This window comes from Bombus pyrosoma, linkage group LG18 (genome assembly GCF_014825855.1).
Source record: "Bombus pyrosoma isolate SC7728 linkage group LG18, ASM1482585v1, whole genome shotgun sequence".
Classification (NCBI taxonomy): domain Eukaryota; kingdom Metazoa; phylum Arthropoda; class Insecta; order Hymenoptera; family Apidae; genus Bombus; species Bombus pyrosoma.
This window is the reverse complement of record NC_057787.1, coordinates 1,144,256-1,169,618: the sequence shown is the minus strand read 5'-3', so window position 1 is coordinate 1,169,618 and position 25,363 is coordinate 1,144,256. Positions and strand designations below refer to the sequence as shown.

The 25,363-nt window shown below is 45.8% G+C and overlaps 1 protein-coding gene across 2 annotated transcripts in view; it reads right to left on the bottom strand.

The window, feature by feature from the left end:
- The window catches only part of LOC122577273 (homeotic protein antennapedia-like), a 167,005-nt gene extending 143,831 nt beyond the window's left edge, over positions 1-23,174 (bottom strand). For both annotated transcript variants that reach the window (XM_043748494.1, XM_043748493.1), the window contains exon 1: positions 22,613-23,174. The gene's annotated coding sequence lies outside the window, so the exon portion shown is untranslated. The remainder of the gene's footprint in view (positions 1-22,612) is intronic.
- Positions 23,175-25,363: the final 2,189 nt, after the last annotated feature.

Genomic DNA, 25,363 nt, shown 5'->3' with positions numbered 1-25,363 from the left:
CAGTCGTAGGATCGTCGGTGAAATAATGAAAGGTGAAGAGAGGAAAACCGCAACGATTACCGAGTTGGGGTTTTCAAGCGAATATGAAGCGAACGGCGTCACGAGCGGCCGCTTTCTGAAGCACGAGGAACAGGCCAGTTTCATACATATTTGCAATGTGCGGCCAAGATGGACGATATGCAATTGTATGCACGAAGGCATACGCGAACGATATCGCGCAGAGGATGAGGATAAATGTGCATACACAACGCGTGGGTAAATGCTTTATTGCGGCTCCGTGAATATCCTTGCACGGCCGTAGAGCAGCGGTGTCTATTGGTCGTCGCGACTATCCACACACGCGACATGCCGCGCGTATACTCGCGCCGAAACTCGCCACGGCCGTAAATAAATGTGTTCGTGAACACACCCGAGAGGTGTGGAATTCAACTTGTATTTCGGTTCCTTGATGGCCCTATAATCGCAAGTCTATCTTTCTAACAGAACCGTCGTGAATTTCGTCGTATCGGTTCGAGTCGGACAAGGACAGAAATTAACAAAAAGAAACCACCTGCCTCGTGTATATTGTTTCCATAATGTTTAGCTGTTTCTATGATTGGCTAATGGCAACGTACGTTCGTTTCGTTCGACGAATAGAAATTCACGAACGCCGCTCGTTCGACACGAATAACCGTGTGGGGAACAGATACGCGAACGTAACGCACGCGTACCACAGCACAATACGCGAGAGAGGATCGAGAGAGGCTAGCGATACAAATGCATCAGTTTCACGGCTCGTCGGACAAGACAACGAGATTCATGCCCTCCTCATGCATGAATCAACAACCTTTTCCATATTTACATAACAACGCTTGATTCGCCATGTGTACCGTGTAGCCGGGTGGGAGGCGGTTGACAGATTGAGAGTATGGATAGGCTTTATTCTCTCGTGCGGTCGTCCTTCGAACCGACGAAAGAACGCCAGAGCCGGTCGAAGCTGGGGAAAGGCCGGTGACAGAGACAGAGAAGAAACTGAGCCGCTAGGTAGAAGAGAAATAGTCGACAGATGAAGAGATAGAAGGATATTTCTGACACGAGATATCGACGGTTCGATGAATACGATGACGCGATCACTCGATGAAACGCGTCATACGTGTGAGCGATGTTGAACCCGCGAGATATTTGGCGGGTTGAAAATCATGGTGACGTAACTCGAGATTTTCATTTCAAGTCCTACGGGTAATCGATTAAATTATAACTTTATTCTTTTGAAGCCATATTAAAACCTGTTCGGACCTATAGGATCCAACTATGGGGAATTTCAACATAGAAATTCTCCAACGATTCCAATCGAAAACTCTAAGATCCTTAATAGATGCACCTTGGTATGTTACCAAGGAAACAATACATCGCGACCTTGAGATATACAAAGAAGAAATATACAAGTTCAGAAACAGATATAATCTAAGAGTTAACAACCACTAAAACCCATTTGTTTCCCAACTGTTACGCCACGAGGCTTACCATAGGCCGTGTCCCTAACCGTCGCTCGTGGTACTACACTGCCGCAAACAGATCGTCTTATAGGACCGGCGAAATATACACAATGTAGCGACGACTAGCGCATAGTTCTAGAAACGTCGATTCGCCTTCGGTCCGTTATTTCATATACACAAAGAAGATGGCATACGTGATCATAGGCGCGAACGGTGGCGTGACCCGAGCGTAGTGGGGGTCGTCTCCCAAAGACGACAAAGAAAAGATCGAAGGGCAATCAGTACCATTTGAGGATTCGAACGTTATGCATCGACAGGTTCTGACAAATAAATCTAAAATCGCGTAGTTTACCGAATACATCAAGAAATATTATAAAGTCGGGTCGAATTACTAACAAACTAATTATATAACCGTAAAATAATTTGTGACGTGCTCATTATATTATTTTAAATATTGTCAAATATACCAGTTTGTGTCAAGCCTGTTAATTCAGTGTTAAACTCATCGAACCAGCTCTGTTATCTTCGAAACAGGGGAACGACTAATTCGCGGCGTCGATTATCCGAATCGTAGCGAGAATTTACGCCTCTCGCTGACGCGTCTCTCCGCGAACGGTCGTAGCACCGACTGCTTGACACGACGGATCAGATCCGCAGACTAAAGACAATATTCTTTAGATTGAAGCATTAGATTCAACTAGAATCGAACATACTATGAACTCTTATGATCCAAGTTACGGTGCCACGCCAAAATAATTTACTTTGTAATAATTGTAAATGGTCTACCAGATAAATAAGAACTTTATTCTTTAACCCTTAGAGTGCTGAATACTCGCAGCCTATGCCATCCGTACGGACGGCACGCTGCCAGCGCTGACGATCGCTGTGGACTGGATACTTTTTCGCTATACTGAACTCTGTTGATCGACTATTCAAAGCGCAAATCGTAATAAGTTATAGTAATGCTTTTGCGCGAGATTAAATGATTCAAGAGCGTTATTTTTTAGTATTAATTATTTATTATAAACATTGAAATTTACAATTTACTAGAATTTGGGTAGTAAATTAGAAAACTAAATTTAGTAAATATAACACAAGTTAATAATTCAGTTGTGCGTGAAAAATTTCAAAACAATCATCGATACATAATCTGACATCGCATTTTCTGTCGTTGCTTCTCTTATTTTTCACACGAACGACACATTTTCTTCTTGACAGTTGTGTTGTGCCGGCACGATTATTCTACCAAATGTCCAAATTGGACAAATCGTGAATGCAAAGTATTAAATAAAAAAAAAAGAAAAGACAGTTTCTTCGAACGCGGCATTAACATTGAAATGCATTTATATTTATCTCGTACAAACGTAATAGTATCACTTCTGCGTAGGTGTCCGGAAAAATTGACAAACGCATATATGCGTCCTTAGTCCAGACCGATGGCTTTCGCCAGACGCATATATGCGTCCATAGCACTCTAAGGGTTAATCTATTATTATTAAATTAGAACTATATTCCGTGATATGTTTTATGACCAATTGCGATACACGAAAAGAAATCGCAAGGCAGAAAATTCAGAAAAGGCTGGTCGACTCGTTTGTTCGTCGTTCGGTCTGGTCACGAAAAGGGGAAACGTGGAGTAGTGGTGTGACGGAAGGGTGGTTCGTTATAGAAAGTTTCGAGTGGACACGCGAATAGCGAGGCTCAGCTGTCACAGAGCGAGCGAGCGTTACGTATGCACGTTGAGCGGAGGAAGCACTGTTTCATGCAACGTGCTACGTTGCAGAGGCGTGGCGATGAGTTACGTCCTCGCGGGCCGTCTCAGAACCTTTGGCTTCTGCGACCGTGCTAACCACGGTCCACTGGGAAGAATTCGGGAACCCAAGGGACCATTCGTCACCGCTATTGAACGTGTGTGCAAGATCTGGTAAACGTACTTCCGACGCGAAACGGCTTACCTACAGAGGCTGAAGGATAAACGAGCTCGAACGGTTTTGTTTTCCTTCGAAAACGTTCTCGGTGAACGTTGAACCCTACTTCTCGGTCGTTCGAGGGTGACACGGCTCTGATCCACTAAACCGATAATGAAAATCGTCATTCTTGTTTTACGCGATCGTACCGCCGTTGTTCTTATCGCCGGGACTCTTAAATTTGTCTTTATCTTATGACCACGCTTTTCGAATTTCCCTCTTCTATCTACTGACCTACTTTTTATCTATTTCCATTCCGCTGATGCGCCTTCTCCGACGTCTCATTCTTCACCTAAACGTTCCTTTATTATAGCCACGACCACTTTTCCCAAATTTATCTTCTTGTATTCTAAGTTCGATACGTTCGTTCTGCCTTTGAAAGATTAGAAAGGTTTGGAAGGTGTTATTATTCACTTGACACCTTTCTTAGGATGCCTACGTTAGTCCTTAATCTGCTGACTAATTCATTATGATTTTTCCTTTTTTTTTTTTTCCTTTATCTGGGAGATTGAACATCACTTTGTCAAGAGATTTCAACAAAATTTAAAAGCTGTTGCATAATTAACATTTTTATCCGGTAGATACATTAGTTTTTAGTATTTCCACTATTGTGATATTCTTTGAATAAACTCTGTGTATATAACGCGAGTAAACGTTAGGTATTCCATTATTTTCCGATAGCTATATGGTAGCGAAGAGAAGGCTAGCCGAGCGAATCGCGCGAGAGTCGGTGGCTCCTCGAAGGACAAGGAGGATGAAGTAATCCTCGTTATGGAACCGGTACGCGTGTGCTCCGCGGCTTCACATGCGCGCCATCGTCCACGTGAATGCTCCGGTGCGTAATTTCTAAATACGTTGTTCCATAAATGGGGAAAGGAGCGACAGCCGTGCGCCGCGATATTATCAAGTCATTCCAATTAAGCCAGATTAATTGATCGTGCGCGAGCTATTGATCTATAACGGCAGCTTGCGCCGAAACTAGTCGCTAAATAAAAATAACCTCACGATTCTGGTTAGTCTAAAATGTCGCACGTATCAAGCCTGATAAATACGATCTAGTCGCGATACCTGAATATAACTTTCTGCGAGGAGAATGCGTATTTCCTAAGCAAGGTTCGGCGAATTAGCAAATTTGTTGATACAGCATGGTATTTTATAGCGTCTGAGTCGACCGATATTCGTCTTCGCGTGTCCCAAGAATTGCGCTGATATATCGCGGCTTTTCGGAGCTCGACTGGCTGCGAACGACCGCGCATCCGGTCGACTACGGAAGACGCAACGCAGTCATAAATAGCGTACCATATTTCCTGCCGTTGACAGAAAAAGGTACGACAAAACGAGGCTGAGTGAAATTAGATAAAAATTAATTATAACCTGCAGCTTTCCTTCCAAGGAACCTTCCAAGGTTACGGGAATTACAGATACCGCTATGAGAGAAGCTACACTTAAGAAGATGATTACAGCGAATGTAGACTCGAAGCAACTATGATCCTGACAAATACATTTATTGGCGTACAACGAGGCGTTATTGTGAGAAGTGGTGAAAAGACAGACGATCGATTAACAATTTATCGAATCATCGCGGAAGCGGAGGAACGTTTCAACGTTGGCGTGCCAACGTCCCTATCGGTGCGGTGTAACGAGCGAAAATATTCGCCGGCTCATAGAAAGAGAAAGAGAGAGAGAAAGCGATCCCGTTACGCACGGTCGGTGCTCAGAGAGCTGGTGGAGCGCGTGAAAAAATCGTTCGCGGATGGAACATTCGTATCCGGGATGTTGCCTTATCAGTCGGCGGCCTTAAGCCACGACTGCGTGAGATTCTCGCGAATGCGAAAAACGGCCAACGGCCGCGGTGTAAACGTTCCTCTCGAGGTAGCTTTCGCGTGCACCGCTCGCTCTCTTCGCCGACTCGTTCGCTTCCTCGCCGTATGGAAGGGAAGGCGTGACAAGACTGCAAAGTAAAAGGAACCAGGCATAGAGTCACCCGCGCAAGAGGGTGACATGCTGCCGAGCCGGTTACGGACCGAGCCCGCTCAGTCCCAACTCCGATCCACCGAGGCAGGTGAACATAACCTAACAGAAACCCGCCGGTCGGGCCCCGTCCGCTATAGTAACCGAGAGGCGGTTGCCTGTGTACGGTACACTTACGCGTTTACACGATACACGTGTGCCGTGCTCGCGAATAATCTCGCCGCTGATACACCGTTCCGCGCGGGATGCGGTTAATATTCGTCCCTCGCTCGCTCCGCGGACAGGTGGACGCGGCTCGAATGTACCTCGCCGTAGAGGCGTGCCGCGATACACATGTGAGAGTCGATATCGCTTGTTTCTTGGTTATTGGAACTGTGATAGAGAGGAACGGCGGTGCTCATATGACAACGTGTCGACTGGTTTGATGCAGCTTGATTAGTTGACGAGATAGCAGTTGGCTCGGTGGAAACGTCTTGTAAGCAGAACCTTTTTCTACCAACGAGATAAACAGATGGAATGATGCGTTGTATTTGTATTTATCTACAGGATCGTGTTACCAACCTCTAAGTGTCTGTGCCAATGGATGGTAGGTATTTCTGTGTGACGTAGAATCTATGTTTCTACACGGTTTCCTAAAATTAATACAGTGAAGGTTAGGTCGTTGTTGTCAGCGGTATCTATTTTACGAAAATAAAACGAAGTAAACGATAACTAAATTTACTACCAGGTTCATACAATAATGACTAACTGTATGTACTAATGTATATACTAATGGCGTAACTGTAATTTGGAAACTAATGGATCTGAAATATTTTTATGCTAGCTCTTGCTAGCCACTGTTGCCGCCTGGGAATTAAGTACTTTGTCACTTATGCTACTTTTCAGGTAATTGACAGTACAAGATGTTATTAAATATTGGTTTGGGGTTGATATTTAATAGATTCACACAGATTCTATTTTACTTTCTACGTTTCGCCGCCTCGTACAAAACGTCTGAACACACCGGGTACATTTAGATAATTGATACGTGGTCGATTCCTAAGACAAAAGAGCGTCGTTAGATGTCGTACCAACTTAGCTTGTAGGAACTAGCGATCATACCAACTTAATATTTCTTAACACAAGATTATAGTATGAGATGTTTATATGATCTGACGTGAAGTTTGCATACGTTTGAATGAGAAGTAAATTTCGTAATATTTTACCGAATGTCAACATTGACAATCAGCGTGAGGGAACAAGATGAAAAATGTTACGGACGCTTCCTAAATTATCCCACCATTCCAATGGTACGTTTAATAACGTACGGACAATTAACGCACATATTTTAACCTTAGCGTAACGTACGTATTGAATTACCTCAGCCATTATGAAACAATCAAACCCAATCCTGATGCAGCTGATACTTTAGACAAATTGGCCTCTACACCTTAATATTTTTGACAAAACATTTGGATACCAGTTGGCGCTGCCAATTTCACCAGCGCTAACGTCGGATATCGAATCAAGAGCATCGCATCAGCGCAGCGAATGATTCGAAACGAAACGGAGCAACTTCTGGCACGAATTCATTGCAACTTTAGTTAATCTTATTATTGATCATCGTTATTAACCCATCTCTTTTTCATTCAGTAATTTGCATGTCATTGAAGCAAGATATCACTAGACGCGTATAATATAAACACTGTGTACTATATATATTAGGTTATCCGATAAGTTTCTTTCGTTTCACAAGGAAACAATAGACGCACAATATTTTCTGTTTTGTATTCTTCCGATCCGTTACATTTTTTATCCTACAATTTACATCGTGTGATCCATTTTGTTTATTAATACGTGTAATAGAAATTTAATTAGAAGAGCAGAACTATGTGTTCGGTAGAATGGGCAACATTTTCAGCAATTTTTGTAATAATAAACTTTATGATTACTTCATATTATTTCATTACGTATTCCTAATCTTTCGTTACGGTAAAAACAAGCTTAAACTGCGATAATATCCATCGAGACAACGATCTACAGTGAGATCCGTTATAACGTGACGTGATAAAGTGCACGCGTACCGAGCGAAAATTCAAAGTCGATTTTCTCGAAAACAAAGCCTCGAACGAAAAATGTTTATTCTATATTTTCGACTTCTTTTTTCGCCTAGAATCACCCCCTTTCCGCTTGTACCACCAGTTACCAACCACCCTGTATATGTCGGGTTATCGTTAGAGTTAGGGGCGTCTAATGTATCTTCAGGTGAATTGGCCATCGTGGTGATGTACCAGAGATGATATTTACTGATACAAATGTGATTATTTCAGAGCGTGACAAGTAACAACGGCGATCGAATGATCGAGATGTCGATGACAATGAATTTAGGTTCGATAACGAATCCACGGTGAACGGGATGACGAATGCGATGTGATACACGATCCTGCTGTGACTCAACGTACAAGTAGAACTTATCTGAATGAACTGAATCGCAATCCAAGTGGAACTGCCCTTATATACTCCTCTCGGTACCTCTCGGGTCAATCTTTGTTTTTAAGGACAGCTATGTAATTGTTCCATACCTCTGTTAGGTACACGTCCCTGCCGTGACCGTGGCTATTTTCAGTTATGTCACTTCGAGCCCAAGCCCACTGTCATAAGCCCACGGGCACCCGTACTCGGATTACAATATAAACAACTATTCCTCAGTTTTATTATTTTACTGCAGCTATAATAAAAAGCCTGGACCAAAGTATTGGGCACCTTCCCAATACAACAGATATACGACATATACAATATATAATATTGTATAATAATACTCATTTGAACGAGTAAGTTAAAAATCATGAAATTATGGGAAATACTTTCATAACGACGATGTTGCATTACACAGGCAGATAGAGTAAACGTTAGCAATAAATATTATCGTAGAAATATGTGACATTAAGAATTATATCTATCCACAGTAATTACGTGTTTAACAATGATTGATAACGTCTCTGCAAAATAATATCCGTTTTCGATTCGCTTACATTTTTTATTTACAATCATTCCGAGACTATCTATATTAAAAAGTAAAATGAGTATTTCACATTCCCACTCTTTCCTATATTACGTAAGAATAATTTGTAAGTATGCAGCGGTGAACGTGTTAAACGCATCATGAATCACGGGCTAGTCATTAAGTCTTCTGTCAGGTAATCTGCGCGTAAACGCGGCACGCGCGACACCGTCTTATGGGATTTTAATCGGCCAAGCTGGTCGAACGCTCTTCTCCCATCGCTGGAAATCCAACAACGAATCGGCGAACGATGCATGGTCGACGTTCCACTCTCGCGACCTAGAAAATCCCTTTAGCTGGAACAAGCGGTGAGAGTTTCGTCATCCATTCTGATTTATGCCGGCTGGATTCTCATGATCCCCATGTCCCGATTGGGTACGGAACGACCGCGATAGGCCAATGTGTCGGCAGATTAGCGCGGAGATCCTGTATCGCCGCGAATACAGCACAGATCACGGGAATTTCTGCGTCGCGTGTGTAGCATCCCGGATGTTCCGCGACCGCGTTTCTTCCCCCACGAAAGGATCGATCGTAAGTTTCATAAAATAGGAAAATGTGGCTAATGTCAAAGTATTAGATGTAAATCAGAGATAATGTCAAATTAACGAGAATAACATGGAAGATGTAAATATGTACATAACGAAATTTCGTATTTGCGAGAGTTGAGGTTAGGTTAGGTTGAGGTTAGGTTATAATTATATGTAAATTCTATGTAAATCATATTGAAGAAAACTGACGGAAATTTGTTACGAAACTCTGGCAAGTCTATTTAAACCTGTTACTACTTCGGTTTCCTTTTTCATTGGTGGAGGGTACGATTGAAAGTTCATTGGAAGGTCATGAAAATGGAGGCTCAAGGATGTGATCGAAGCTAAAAGTACATAGGCACAACGGTGCACCGTTGCGTTGCTGGAATACGAACGTCCCTTCTTGATGAATTAGACACAGCATCAAGCATGTAACTACGAATAGCACTAGCACGCGTTACGCACGTTTAATTGCCTCGATTTGTACGTGTTGCGTACGCTGGAATTCAGCTCGACGGGCGAGCTTCTTCGAGCTGTGGCTACGTTCTGGTTGCGTTGTTATCGCGTAACGAGGACAAGGATAATCAAGGTGCAGGCAAAGGTGTCCTGCTCGTAGTCTGACCCTGTTCCTACCAACAAAACTCTACAGTTTAGAGCCTAAATCCTTCGTCCTGTACGTAAAAATGGATTTCGTAGTGTTACATTCGTCACCGTCATCGTACATTCGAGTTGGAATTTCGTAGCAAATATTGCGCGCAGGCAAAGAGAAAATTAGTAAGGCGATAAGGCGACGAATGAATATTAAATTCCGGCCAAAGGCACGCGAAACGTTAATGCAAGAAGCAGCGGCAGTGAGTTATACCAGTGGTGGACAGAGCACGCTGCATTATGGTCCGTGGAGCGTAAAAATCTTGCGCATCTTAAAACACTGGCACGTATAATTAAATTAAGTAGATGATAACTCATCCTCTGCGCGACGTCGCGTCGCGCTTCGTCCGCTAATCCCCTTTAAGATGATCGCGTGACTGTTACTACGGCTGCCGCGTAACGGTCAACATTTCATTAATCTTTTCGCGTACATAATCCTCCATTCGCTCACCTTTCTTCCGATCATCGGTTCCTTCTTCCCTTCCAACACGCACACGGTATATTCTTAGTACGCAGCCAGGATCGAATCAGGGAACGGCTTTGACGTTCGTCTGAAGAAGATTCGTTTGTCAAAAGAACACTTTTTATTGACAAAGATGATTCACTTTGTTCGATCGTCAGGGGACGACAAGAATTGCGCGGAGAAAAAAATTCGTAAACGGAACTCTCGGCCAGAGTAGCCCAGAGAGTAGAAAGGTGGATATATAGGGAGCAGGTTCTCACGCGAGGCGAAACAGACAAACGGAGAGGGGAAGATGGCGGCCGCCAAAGTCGCGAACCGGTTGGTCTGTCTCTCTAGATTCTCCTAAGCTCGCGCGCTGTTCCAGTACCCGCGAAGCTAACTTCGATCGGATAGTTACGGTACCACGTTTCACTGACCGAGCTCTCGCCATCCTATAATTTTCCACTTAGACCTGGAACGCAGCAACGACCAAAGAGAAAAGAAGTAAGTAAGCGACTCATCAGCTTCGATTCTTCGACCAACGTGCTCGACTACAGTTTTCGAGGCGATATTCGATGGACGCGACGCGTGGAAATTTCCCCCGTTCTTTTTCTCCTCGTGGTCGTCGATCCACTTGGAAAGTAGACTTTATCGCGAAACGGATACCACGAGGACACGGTCGTACGCTACGGCCGTTTAGATTTTACCGGATTCTCGGCTGATTCTAGCGCACCAGTTGGCCTGGCGATACGCTTCCAGCCGGGTTCTTAATCCCAGAAATACCCGTGCACCGATGGTAGCCAAAGCCCGGCGGCGCAAAAGCTTTGAGAGACTATTGCAAGAACGAAAGTGCACGGGGTATAAGCACCGGACAACGAGGGAAGAAGAGAGGTCGAGTAAGATGAGAACTGAGGGGGAGAGAGAGAGAGAGAGATCAGTCTGTAAGCTCTCGGGATACTTACAGCGTTGCAGTAGTGGTCCCATTGTGCCGCAACGACACAAGTCCCCTCTCTGCTTTCCGGCAAACTCTCCGCTGTTCCCCTCGTCGGTCTCGACGAGCTGACACACTGCTGCTCACACGTACACAGATACGGCGAGCAGCGCCATCAGGAAACACCAGCGTGGCCACGTTCCACTGTGGGCCAACCGCGATCACAGAGAGGCAGAAGGACAAACAAAGAGAGAGAGAGAGAGAGAGAGAAAGTACAGAGAAAGAGAAAGAAGCACGGTCGCGAACGCGAGACGTTTACGATTCTCGAAGATTTCAACCAGTGATCCGCGCGCGAAACTAAAGGATAACGCATTGGCGTTTAGACAAACGCCGGAGACCGTCTATGGTGATCGAGGCAGACCCGAGGCCAAGAGCCTTGTAGAGCGGCCATAATGCACTGCAGCGGCACAGAAAGGAATAGGTCAGCACGAGACTTCAACCGGTGACCACTCCCCCTTGGTACCCCTCGCTCATCCATCGTGCGATCACGCTCACTTTACACCTACACCCGACTCTCCCTACCTATCCCTACCTACTCCTTTCGTTCACCTGCACCACAACCAGGCCCTTTTGTCATTTATCCCGTTACGCGCTCTTCTTATCAATTTCTTCCAACGAGACACCTCGAACCAGGGCTCTCGCTTGCTTGCGACCAATTCGTTTGAGATTTCAAGTGATTTAGAATGATGCGTTTGAGTTATATGCGAAGTGGATAGACAAGATGTTCAAACATTCTTGTGGTGTAAAGTAATCGGTGTAAAGTTGTTTGAACACTTTACCTCATACTCTGTGTGTTTGAATTAATTGTTTTAGTCAAGAAAAGTTACTCGTTTAGATTCCACTAAACTTTGACGGTTGTCGATCGCAAATTTGATGCTGTTTGAAGCAACAGAGGGTTGTTTACTGTCTAAAATCGTTTGTGCAAACGTGCTTATATTTAAATGAAGAGAATGCAGAAATAGATGGAATTCCTTATGTACCATTTTACTGCAGAAACAAAGTTTGCTGTAGGAGTGTAAAATACTCCTTATTTGAACACATTTGCTCATACTCTGTCCGGTTTGAATTAATTGTTTTAGTCAAGAAAAGTTACTCTTTTAGATTCCGGTAAACTTTGACGGTTGTCGATCGCAAATTTGATGCTGTTTGAAGCAACAGAAGGTTGTTTACTGTCTAAAATCGTTTGTGCAAACGTGCTTATATTTCAATGAAGAGAATGCAGAAATAGATGGAATCCCTTATGTACCATTTTACTGCAGAAACAAAGTTTGCTGTAGGAGTGTAAAATACTCCTTGTTTGAACACTTTACCTCATACTCTGTGTGTTTGAATTAATTGTTTTAGTCAAGAAAAGTTACTCGTTTAGATTCCGGTAAACTTTGACGGTTGTCGATCGCAAATTTGATGCTGTTTGAAGCAACAGAGGGTTGTTTACTGTCTAAAATCGTTTGTGCAAACGTGCTTATATCTAAATGAAGAGAATACCGAAATAGATAGAATCCCTTATGTACCATTTTACTGCAGAAACAAAGTTTGCTGTAGAAAATGTAAAATACTCCTTGTTTGAACACTTTTCCTCATAAATTGTTTTAGTCAAGAAAAGTTACTCGTTTAGATTCCGGTAAACCTTGACGGTTGTCGATCACAAAGTAGGTGCCATTTCAAGAAAAGTAGATGTCAAGCAAGAGGGGGTTGTTTACTGTCTAAAATCGTTTGTGCAAACGCGTTTATATTTAAATGAAGAGAATGCAGAAACAGATGGAATTCCTTATACACCCTTTTACTGCAGAAGCAAAGTTTACCGTAGAGAGTACCTAGCGACGCAGCATTTAAATAGAAAGGTAAGATAAAAACGTCGGTACAGGTAGGCGCAACGACGTGTCGTATCGCACTTTGCAGTCTTTCAGCTTACGACATACGCGAGCGCATTTCAGAAATGCAAAAAATACGTGCGCTGAGTACAAGCCGCGTACCGACGTTACACGCGATTAAGAGGCGAGTTACATATTCAATTTTCAATTCAAATTCAAGGTTTCAATAACGAGGCACCCGTGCGCGTTAGCGCGTACTTTGCACAACGGTGAACGAGCAACAGAAATAAAAAAAGGAAGAAAATTTAGACGAGTTTCGCAGAAGATAATACGAAAGAAATAGAGCGATCACTCGATTGTTCTCAGAGGTCAGAGATAACAGCGCGGTGGCTCGCCTCGGTATCAATGGCGGCTGCGAACGCTTATAAAACGACATTCCTACACGAGCCCGAGCAATGCCGCGGGATGTGAACCGATAAAATCTCTAGAATTTACGGTAAATCGTACTTAACAACGGGAACACCTCATAAGACACGTAGTACACAGTCCGGTTGCGATTCCGTTACGCGTTTTGATTCAATGCGTTTCGCGAAGCCGCCTATTTGGAAACATATTCCCCCGATATTTCTCGCCGACGAACGTGGAAAGAACAGGCAGCAGGCAAATAGAGTATCGCCACCGTTCTATTGCATAATCGGAATATAAATCGCTTTCGGTGAAACTGAGCCGGGTTCACAGGACGTCCGAAGAAAGAAAGAAAGAAGAGAAATAGAGGCAACGCTGGAAGATTGTGTTCGGTGGTGGTAAACGAGCACGCAACATATTGGACGCGTGGTCTCGGCCTAGAGACGACTCGAAATCGGTTAAAAGGTGGCATTGTTAGACAGACAACTAGACACAGGCGAGGTACGGGGGCAAAGACCAAGGGGAACGAGACGACGCGACTCGTGGAAACGTTTAATTAATTTCGAAGACAATCGGCGCTCCTCAAAAGTCGGACAACTTAACTCCGCCGCGGCAACAGCTGTGTCGTAAGCATATGCGTGCGGCGAAAGAACAACGAGCAGAAGGAAGAACATCAGAACCAGTTTCATCTCTTAAACGCTTAATTAAGCAGGCTCTCTCGGTAGAGGGTGAAACGAGGATACGTAAATCCGAGTGACGCGACCAAACCAACGAGAAGAAGATTCCCTCGGCTGTCTGGCAGCGAGCAAAAGATATCGATATGCGTGCACACATGTATATTCATGTTTGTGTAGGTGTAGCCCCGTAGCTACCACCGCGTCTGCTACCTTTCTTTACAGTCTGCACATTTCGATTTATCATTAACAGCTCTATCGCATGCATGGTCCTCGAACCAGTTTCTCGTTTTATCATGGTCAACTTGGCGGTTACTACGTAACCGGGTAGCGGAGTAATGATCGTAAGGGGCTATACAGTGTATACGGAGCGGCCGAGAATTACTCACTCGCAACGGTAACGAGGTCCCGTGCTCGCCAAACGTTAAATCAAACATTTCTAAGAGTTAGATGTTCGCCACTTTGACGGTATTCGCCGATGCGTTTAATCGTTGAATTAAAGATAAGATAAACAACATCGGAGGAACATCTTTATTCCTTCACCATTAAATCGTCTATTCTTCAGAGTTATTTACACATTTGCATCAACAATTAGACGAGGTTGTTAGGCGCGATAATAATCCCTCTATACAAAATGCAATAAATTTCATTTCTCTAGAATATACACATTTAACTTTCCTCGTTCCTCCGCCTCTTGGAAAAATAATCTGCAATACTTTTTTTCATTGGAAGCTAACGTTCATACGACACACCCTGTACATATGGAATATAATGCATGGAATGGGAATACCATAATTAGAACCGGGTTAAGCGAAAGCTAACCGCTATCCTCCTTATCGGAGGCTCCCTCATCGCGCGCACACGGATAAGCTGTTCCAGGGGATTCCCATAAACAGTAACACCTGCCAAGCACATAGGAAACGTTCCGATGTACGCGTCGTACATGCAACTTCCAGCTCGAAGGCGTAAACGTTACCTTATTTCTTATAAGTTCATTTCTTCGCCATCTTCCTTTTCTTCTATCCGGTTCGCATAATTTCTCCGTATCCTAATGGAGGAAACTGTCGGCGGTACTGGGGACGGCTGGTTAGCGCAGAACCGTACGCAAGATCTCGCAGTTTAACGATCATTATCGGCTTTTATGACTCAATGAACGTCGAATACGAAGTGGCCGTTCGAAACCGGCCATTAATCGTTTGTTACTGCAACGACGGCGGAAAAAGAAACCGACAAAAACCGAGTATCCCCGGTTGTTTGTTTTATGTGCAACCGACTTCGTAATGGCACTCGATCGAACATCGGTAAAAACCGTTCGATAAATATTTAGGAAATTTGCCAAAGTTTCGCAATTCCATTCGACCGCTTCGCGATTCATAACTCGCTCACCGGAAGTACATCTGCGCGCGCGCTAATAATTAACAAGGTCGTTCGATCAAATGGCAAACGCGAAAGGAAATGTCGCAGGTTTCTCTCGACCGGCATTCGCCGTTCGGTAAAAATGCGAGACCGTTAAACGAAACAGAGAAAATGTTTAATGCGCGTCCTTGTGCGAACGTCGTGAACCGAACGAACTCGCGAATAATTATTCGAGTGAATCGAGGCACACAGGTGTTTCAGGCCTCTCATGTTAATCAGATGTCGCGGCTACGGCATCGTGTGGCACGTTACGAACGTATGCAAACCGCATTTCCACGGCAGCGCGCGCTCCAGCAACGCCAACAGCGTTCGGCTGCCTGAAGAAAAATTCCCCAATGCGTCAGCCACGCACTTCTTTTCCATTCCACGGCTCTGGCCGATGCGTGGATGCTATCAATGGAACAATTATAATTAGAGGCAGCGTTCCGTTGCGCAATTCTCCGACTTTTAAAACGGCCGACGATCGAGGAACCCGTTCCACCGAGTGTCTAATCGGGGGCGATCTCCGCGCCACTGCACCTTCTACGCCTGCTAACGAACTACTAATTATTAATGTCCAACAAATTGTTTCGTCTAGATCTCGGCAATTTATCGCGTATTCGACGGAGATTTAATTGCCCGCGTTTAATTCTTCGCAATCGTATCGAACTCGTTGTTTTCGTTGATATTTGAAATTTCAAGCATTCGCGCCGAAAAACCTTTTACTTCCTTTTTTCTCTTCTTCTTCTTCCTCTTCTTTTTTTTCTTTTTCTTTATCAACGAATATTCATTAATTACCGTAACGGTATAAGTCTGTTAATCAGTCACACTCTGTTTGCCGCGATATCAATTCTTACGAATGTAACGATATTCCAGTTTAGAAAACAGATGGTAGAATTACATAAGACGTTGTTACTAGGACCCGGAAGATTTTTATTTAGAAACCTTGGTTCTCTTTCTCTTTTTCTTTCTCTCAGCTTTCTCACGTTTGTTACTCTACCACGGTTCCCCATAAAGGCGACACTATCTCGTAGAGAGATTTTTCGAAAGCCGTGAAAAGTAGCGGGCATCGTGCGCGGAAAGAAAAGGTGCAGTAAGGATGAAGCGTAAAGCAAGTCATACGGCGAGACCGGCTATTAAGAATCTTCGTGTAGCTAAGAATCGTCGCCGACACCTTCGGTATATTCCGCGGTGTACGATGTAATCTCTGTGTGCCATCGCGACAACCCAGCTTAAACTAGGCACCGTGTAGTCCCGATGTCCGGTGCCTCGTACGATGTTCCCTCTCTCGTTCTCCTTCCCTCGAGTTTTCGCTCGCTTAAAGCGAGTGACATCATCAGCCACCTATGTCCACCTCGCACCCATCCGGCAGTCCGGGCACGTACACTTTCGGATAAAAGGAGCACTAAAACAAAAATATTGTCCGTCTGGAGTTGAACTTATAAATCAACGACGGCAACAACGGAATCGCCGGTTCTTCGTTGTTGCCCGTCCATTATCGTCCCGCTGTTCTTCTGGCCGTCTCCTCCCCGGACGGCCGACGGACTTTTCATATCCAACCTCCCCATTTAACGTTGAATTTATAAATAATGGCTAACGAACGGCCGCAGCGATCGTTGTCATAATTCAACTTACAAATGAGAGAGGTTTCTTCGTGTCTTATCCGTTCCAAGTCGAATTCATTAATCGATCATGGTCTCGCGATACCCTGCGCTCTTCCCTCTTCCTCCGTCTCTCCTTTTAGCTTACCACCCTCCACCATGTTCTTTCCGTCATTCGTTTTGCTCCTTCTGTCGTCTGTATTCTTTCCGACTGCAACGACTTCGTAAATCATCGACGCGAGACATACTTAATCGTTTTAGCGTAAATGTCGTCCGTTTCGATGGGCCGCCGTGATTTATGATTTACGACAAACTGCGCTGGTGCTATGCTTCCACCGTCGTTCAGCTTTTTCCACATAATCCTCCCCTGGGTAATGCAACCGTCGAATTATCAGTTTAGCCCGACTAAGGATCAAATATCCACGTATTTTCGATGTTTCTGGTTAACGACTCTCTCGACCGGACGCGTATCTCATATACGAAACGCGACGAGTGGTCGCGTCAGCCCGTTGCAAAAGATCACGCAAGCAGCGATATCATGTTGGAATTCTCGTATTTCACAACAGTCAAAATCGTGACCGTGGAGGTATACGCGAGTGTCCTGGGAACGAGCGCAGGCATCGAGGCAAACAGCGCGCTTGTGGAAACGACGGAGCAGTGACCTTCGGCCGCAAAAAGGTCGAAGTCGTTGTACCGTTACTAGACATCCTCCGTAACTACCTAGTTTTAGGCATTTTGACTTGTTTTTTCGTTACGACCGTTCGAATTTATGGACACGGCCGTGGCCAGCTTCGTTTTTCAGTGTTAACTTAGCCAGGTAGGAGTCGAAGGTACGTACAGGTGATGCAATTGCGCTTGACCTTGCTCTAAAAACATTTTCACACCCTCGGGTCTGGCTCCCGTTGTGGCCTACCCTTGTGCGCCTACCTCCTCCTCAAAGCGACTCGCGCTCTTCCTCCAGGCCGCAAAACAATCCCATTGTACTTTCAAACGAACCGATTTAAATATTTTTTGCTATGGTTAAGGTCACTCTTATAGGCGACGCTTCAGCTTTCAACCTGATCCGTGAAGAACGTACCGAAGGCAATTTCAAGGTGCAACGGAACACAATGTTCGGCGATGTTCCGGCATAAAAAATCGACCGGCAAATCGCGGCCCCATTCGCCAGCCGCGTTTTTCCTACCTCGACGCGTTCCGTTCGGATTTATGTCTTCTAATTCGCGATTTATTCGCGCGAATGTCGCATGACAGGGCGAAATTGCGGAACATTCGCGATCGGCAGCACGGTGTTCTCAATTATGAAGCGCACGCCTGCGCGCTGCTTCGCCCGATCAGGCTGGCATTGGCGCGTCGTTTTGTGAAAATTCAAAGACGAAATCGCGATCGGAAGGAATAATTCCAGGCGTAATTGCGCCGATTCGGGGGGGATTATTCTCGATGCACGAACGGAAGAGGAGGAGTCCAATATATTAACAATTTCGAGCGTGCCGGATCGAGAAGCCGATCGAATGAATTAATTTGCGCGGAGGATCGGCAACAATTTGCTCGTAACCGAGAGAAAAATATCATGGCGGGGATACCGGTTCGGCCGAGGAGTTGAAAACTGCTTCGGAAATTAATAGTCGGCCATTAATTCAAAATACCTACTCCACGTGTGATACATTTGCTGTTTAACTACCCGATCATTAATTTACTTACTTTATGTAACGCGCTTGGCGAGGCTGACGCGCGACGGGCATATTTCTTACGCGAAATTATATCAACTGGTAAAGAGACTGGAAACAGCATGTCACCCAACTATTCCGCGTTACATACACTCATCGGCACCTCCGACAAAATATTCAAAAGTGCGTTTAGCGAGCGTAATAAATTCGCGATATCGTCCCCCGTCACGCCAGGAATGTTGTTTCTGCTTCTGTGCGGTAATTTCGAAACTCTCGCGGGTCAACCTTCGCTGCGTTTCGACGTGCCGAGCGATCTGCTATCGGCGTACGATCCGACGGCAGCCATAACGTCAAGCGCGTTCGGTTTCAACTTCCCACCGCTACGATTCTGCCTTAAAATTGTTCTAAAATACGTTTATGCCTTCGAGCTTGCACGAAAAACATTTCTAGGGGCCTACGGAATACGCGTTTACGAATTGATCGAGAAATTACGCAGATGTCAATGATTTTCGAACAGAATTTTCCGATGCAGGATCGTATCTGTTTCCTATTCGACACGGAAACGATGGTTTCCAAATCTGGAAGCGTTTAATTCTGCATGATTTCTCAGAATGACAGGCTACGATGCGAGAAATTGAAATTGCGAATCGCGGGCAACCGGATCATTACTTGAACCGATAATTAAGAGCACGTGGAAGTAGCGCCATTTGGTATGCTCTGTGTGATATAGCGTATCCGCGTTTGAATTATTGAATTCAATAGAAATACGCGAGTTCTCCGCGCTCAACTGGAAGATTGGACGAATTTATACGAGCAATGCGCCCGGCTACCCCTTCCCCGCCCATTTAAAAATACTATCTAGGCGGCCATTTATCAGGCTTAACTGTGTCTTGAAACCGTTACTTTTTATTGAATAACGTATAACACCTGCGAAAACACTTAATTCACGTTCAGCGATATATAACGTGGCCGGTCGCGGTATTAAATTCGCGGAAATTTAGGAAGATAGGTTTGCGGTTGGAAGCAAAAAGACAAGCAAGTCGCATAACCTGGATGATTGCAGTTAAAAAGACCGAAACGGTACAGGTCCAAGCAGAATCAACGGGGAACTTTTTTACAAAATAACAACACACCCAGATGCGTCATTATATTACTGGATATAGAATAGTGAATCGTCTATAGCTATTCTATAATCCACTAACGGATAGAACGCTGGACGAGTAGACTATGACTTGGAACTAAATGACAGTGAACAAGCTACAGGGAAAAATTTCGTTACGTTAAAAGTGTCCTTCTTTTACCTTATCTTTGTACAAATATGAAAGCTAATCTGTCGAACGTTGTGTCCTTTATTTCGATAGAGCAAGATGGATCATACGTAATTCGAGAAAATAATATAAAACGGAAAATGTGCAACCATTGTTTCCTTAAAAAGAGGAAAGAATCTTTTCGGACGACCTAATACATTTTCCAAACAATAAAATCGGCGATACAGCAAAGAGTATGCAAATGCAGACGACATTCATCGTTGCTACCTTTGGCGTACTCTGCCTTGGCCAAAGTTGATCCAGAAGGTCGCGCAGTTCTTCATCATCTGCGGTTGGATTTGTTAAGTTTCGGGCATCGGTTATCTCGCAGCCGCGGGCATACGGCCGGCTGCGAGGGTTGCGACTGCCAACAGGGTAGAAAAAGAAGCAGAGGAAAGGAGAGAAAAGACGCGCACGTGCGTGTGCTTCTCCGTATCTGAGCGAGTCACAGGCTAAAACGGGGACGATCTTGAACGCAAATGGAAGTTGAAGTATGAGACGAGGGTTGAACGAGGGGGTTGTTGAGAAAGGGAGGAATCCCAATGTAGGCAAGGTGTCGTAGAAGAGTCGGAATAGGGTTGGAGGCGGAAGGTAGGCGAGGAGGCAAGAGGGCAAGAGGCATCGGGTGACGTCGCGACGCCCCGGGCTCTCCGAGCAAGTTCTCGAAAGTGTCGGCTAAACTGATATGAGAAATGGTCGCTTCGTGCTGCCCGTAGGGGATGAAGGAGCCCAGCTCCACCTATACGTTACACAGTTAGGAAACGTTCAGCCACCTCGTGTGTTTCCAACCCCCGTTTGCCCGATACGATATTCGCGGCAATACAGGTCGACCGACCGTGTTACCATCTTACGCCTCCGCGAACCCGTGGATTTATTGCCAGATTTACCCCACGATATCGTTCGAGATTCTTGAAAGAAGCTCGACACAAAGCAACGTTGTATCGTTTAATTGCGTAGGTGCCTTTGAACGTAGACGAAACGTGCAATTGTACCAACAGCTTGTTCCGAATAGAAACGACGTGTTTCGTAAGAGGATCGTCGAATTGTACCGTTGGGACGTGGTTCCGTCGTAGGGGACAAAAAAGCATAGCGTTGTCACTTTGACAAACTAATTATACCCGTGTGTTACAGGGGTTGCAAGTGTTGCAATAATCTTGCGCGGTTGCAACCAGCTAGTATGTATTTTAACAGGGCCGGCGAATTAATTCGAAACTGTAGTTTAATCCAGTTTCAAGCGCTGTACGAGTTACGCTGCTTGTATGTGGCGAAACGCCATATCATCATTTTTCTCCGAGCATTTCCCTACTGGGGAGCTTAAAAAGCAGAGGAACTTGGAGGAAAATATTACAAAGTCGCAGGTATTGCCGACGTCTTGCGTGGAAATTTTCGATTAGGGTTAGGTTCCTGGACAACGATGGTAGGGCAACTTTTTGACCGAGCAATCGGGTCGAGCGACAATAACAAGAATAATGCTCGTTCCACCCCTAAGTGAAGATGCATGGTATCAGAGAAGGCGTTTCGAGGTGTTCGAGCGGGAAGAAGAGGACGAAGAAGAAACTCTAAAGAAGGGGTGCTGGAGGGGGCAAAGGAACGCTTATCACTGGCTGCAGCCGCACCGACCGTCGGATCCTTATTTATGGTCCCCGTCAGGCGTCGGTGCGGTACACACCACCTATTTTACCCCCGGGCCTTGCGATACCGAACTCACTTTATTTTCGGCCAGTTTTCCCCCCTTTTCCGTGGGAAACTCCAACTTAAACGTGATCGATCGGAACAATCGGGATAACGCGGGATAAATGATAGAAATTGTGGTCATATTATCATCTAACTTTCCTAGCTGTAAGTTTGAGGAATCGTTCGAAGAATAAGACACTGTACCTAACGACGTTGAAAATATACGAAGTGCTTTTCAAGTAATTTTAGAAGACAAGATGAAACGCGTCTAATCGCCAGCTTAAGAGCAAAAGTAATTATTAGGTTCAAATAGACGATTATTTATCATTTGGCACTAGTCCTGTTGGTGAATTTCTCGGTGGACTGACGGGCGGCGACGTTTTATCGCTAGACGTTATTATGCCGAGCCTCGATGCATTACAAGCGTATCACGTCCACTCAGTTATAGTTCTTCATTAACGCCGGTCGTAAAACACCCGTTTGACAGAACGAGATACAAGGAAAATTGATGCACGCTCCCTCGGCCGAGATTAATTCCGTAATTGATATCTATACACTGTACGTGCAAGCGTACGTAGCCGGGGAAAAAGAAATATCGTTGCGTTTATCTGGAATCGCGGGGGTCGTTTCATGGCATACGTTCACGCGAACCACGTGCACGCATTTATTCTTTCTCGCGGCGGGCGTCGCGATCGCGAAATCGAAAATATTCTCCGGAACATATTATAGTTTCGAGTATCGCGCTAGTTTACATCAACATCACAAATGGCCGAGATACGATAAGAATTAATATTCTTTGGCACGATAACCTCAATCACCCGAGCATGTGCACTGAGCCTACATTTTGGCGGGAGAGACATTGTCGCGATGTCATCGAAAATTGTTTGATCGAATAGGTTAGAAGAGTGGTTTCGCCGCGTGTACGAAACGTTTACCTACGTTCGCGTTGCAATATCGCACAGTTTTTCGAAATAGAGGCGTACACTCGTCGAAGAAATAAGATGAACGATGATGACTTACCCTGTAGCGGCTGGCTGGAAGACTCAACGAAAGCAGAGGGTCGTTTGCGGAAGGATAGGCCGCGCTCGTTTCTTGTTCATGATAGCGATCGTTCAGACCGGAATCGGTTGTTGCATCCGGAAGTTCCGTGTCGGATGACTGGTGGTCCAAAAGGTGTCCGCGTCGGCAGGATGGTAGAGGTTATCTCGCCGGTTGATGGTGCGTAGACTCGAGATCTCAGGGAAGATCGTTCCACGCTGGAACGATCGTTCCCAGCTGACGATACGTGATTCCGGTTGGTTGTGGCGCGTCGCGTCGCGTCGCGGATCCCCGTCTGTATGTTAGCTGGTCGCGCGAAATAAAAAGGAGAGCGGGCACGATCGAGGACCCGGAACGAGGGTGAACGAGAAGTCGGTGGTTTTGTCTGGAACGGAACGATACGAAACGGAACGGATTAGAGCCACGTGAAGTCGAAGGCTCTGATCCACCTCCTCGCGTGTTTCGCGGAAGGCTCGCTTCGACGTCGGACGCTCGCTCGGGTGACGCTCTCTCGCGGGCCAAAGCAAACTTGTCGGATGGCAATACGTGAGTTAAATGTTCACCGCGGATGGTTTACGGCCCGATAGTCCCCACCTCGTACCGCCACGCGGCGCTGCCTTCGTTCTCTCTCTCTGTTCGCGGCTCTGCCTCGCTCCTTCGCCTTTCCGTCTCCCTCTAACCGCCTAGAAATCCCTGCCTCTCTCTCTCTCGCCCTGCCACGCGTTCTCGCTTTCCTCCTCGCCCGGCATTTTCTCGTCCGCTCTCTCCGTCGGTTTCACGGCCCCTCGAACGCTCCTCTTGCCTCGTGCCTCGTCCCGGCTGTCCTGCGGCCAGTGCAAAGGCGGGGAATCCGGACCGAGGGAGCGAGAGAGAATTAGCGACAGAGAGAAAACTGACTGTGAACGGAGACCAAGCGATATAGGGGACGCGCGATCAAGACGGAGACAAACGGTCCCCTCACACATGCCCGCCCGCACACAGATGAGACGGGGATTTATATGCAAGGGCGTTGTTAATGGCGGGAGGGGGCACGACGTAGGGTATAGGCCTGCTGTCTCTTTCTCTTTCTGTTTCCATCTTCTCTAACCTCGTTCCTCTTCCCGGCCACCATCAGTCTCTTCCTCGTCGTTCTCGATCTATCCTTATTTACGAGAATCGTTCGTCGTCTTCTTTCCACCAAGTAATCGTACTCGCGTGCTCTAAGGACAGCTTCGATGTCTCTGTCTTCTCTCCCTCTCGCGTCATTTCTCTCGCGCGCACTCCCGTTTCCTCTCGTTCTTTCTCACTCCCTTTGGCAGGCTCCGGCGCTCACGAGGATGGCCACGATGACGTAACGGACCACGTGACTCCACGCGAGCCAATCGGACGCGAGCAATTTGAATCTCGCGGGTTACCAAGACCCCACCTAGTGGCCCACCTTCAGGCCTGGTTATCATCGCATGCACATGCAGGATTGAGCCATTACCTGGTGCTTGGCGTTATAGGTATAATTATATAGCGTCGCGATACACATCGAGTAATGGTGATTTGTGGCCGCTCCTCCGCACACATGCTCGATTCTCTGTGCAACCACGTGGTGGCCGCACCGTGTATCCTCTACAACTGCTCGCTCTCTCTCTTCTCTCTCTCTCTCTCTCTCCCTCCCTCTTTCTCTCTCGGTGCTACCGGAATCTCCAGCCTACCTCGGCGCGAATTATCGACGCGCAAAGAGTGTACGAATTTAATTACTCCCTTATCACATTCGGCTTTCCTGTTTTCGCGCAGCCTTCATTGCTGGATCGACTCGTTACTCGCGTCGCTTTCTCCCTTTCTTCCTTTTCTCCTCCTCTATCGTCTTTTTTCCTGTCCCATCTTTTTCTCTCGTTTTAAATGCACGGGATCTCTGACAGGTATCGAGAGATAAATGGAGATTTGTTAATCGAAAAATTAACGCGTTTCCTTGGGGCGAATATGGAAAGGCGTTGGAAGCCCAGCGAGGATAATTCATCAGCCTTTGCGGACGAAAACACGCGTTCCTTCCTGCTCGTTGTTGACCAAACACGTCGGCGCGGTATCTCGTAAATATTTGCGTCGCGTTTTCGTTTCTAGCGAGTATCAGGGCCGAAGGCGTTCCTCAAAGCGGGAATCATCGGCCGGGGCAGGCGGGCAATTTCATCGGAAATTCTTTTCATTAGAGGGTAGCGCGCACGCCGCCCGTTGAAAGTTGGTTCGGTCTGCTGGCAATAATTCAGAAAGTCAATTCGTACGTCGTCGCATTAATTCGAATTTCGCAGGGAGAATGAACTCGCCGCGAAATTGTGTTTCACCACACGGCCAATTCCACTTCGGGCAAATTTAAATCGAGCCTCAACCTCCACGTCGGTGAATTTAGAGAGGCAGAGGTGTATCACCTCCCTTCTTCTCTTCCCCACGACCAACGGTGAACGTTGATAACATGGGGGAGCGTGGAAAAGAGAGAAGGAGGACGTGCATCATCCGCGACGTTCGTTCGTCAACCGTTGGCGGAAGAATTTAATGCGCGAACGTCCCGGTCTCGCCACCACTCACCCGCCCTCCAGTCTGGCAATGAACAATTTTGAAGAAGATACCGTTATTATGGCGCATGACGCAACGAATGGTATCGACAAGCTCGATATATTGGACGATAAATAATGTTGCGACGTAAAATCAATGAATCGGAGCCCGGTCTCCTTTCCGTTTCACGTATTTGTTTTGCCGGACAATATTAGCTCC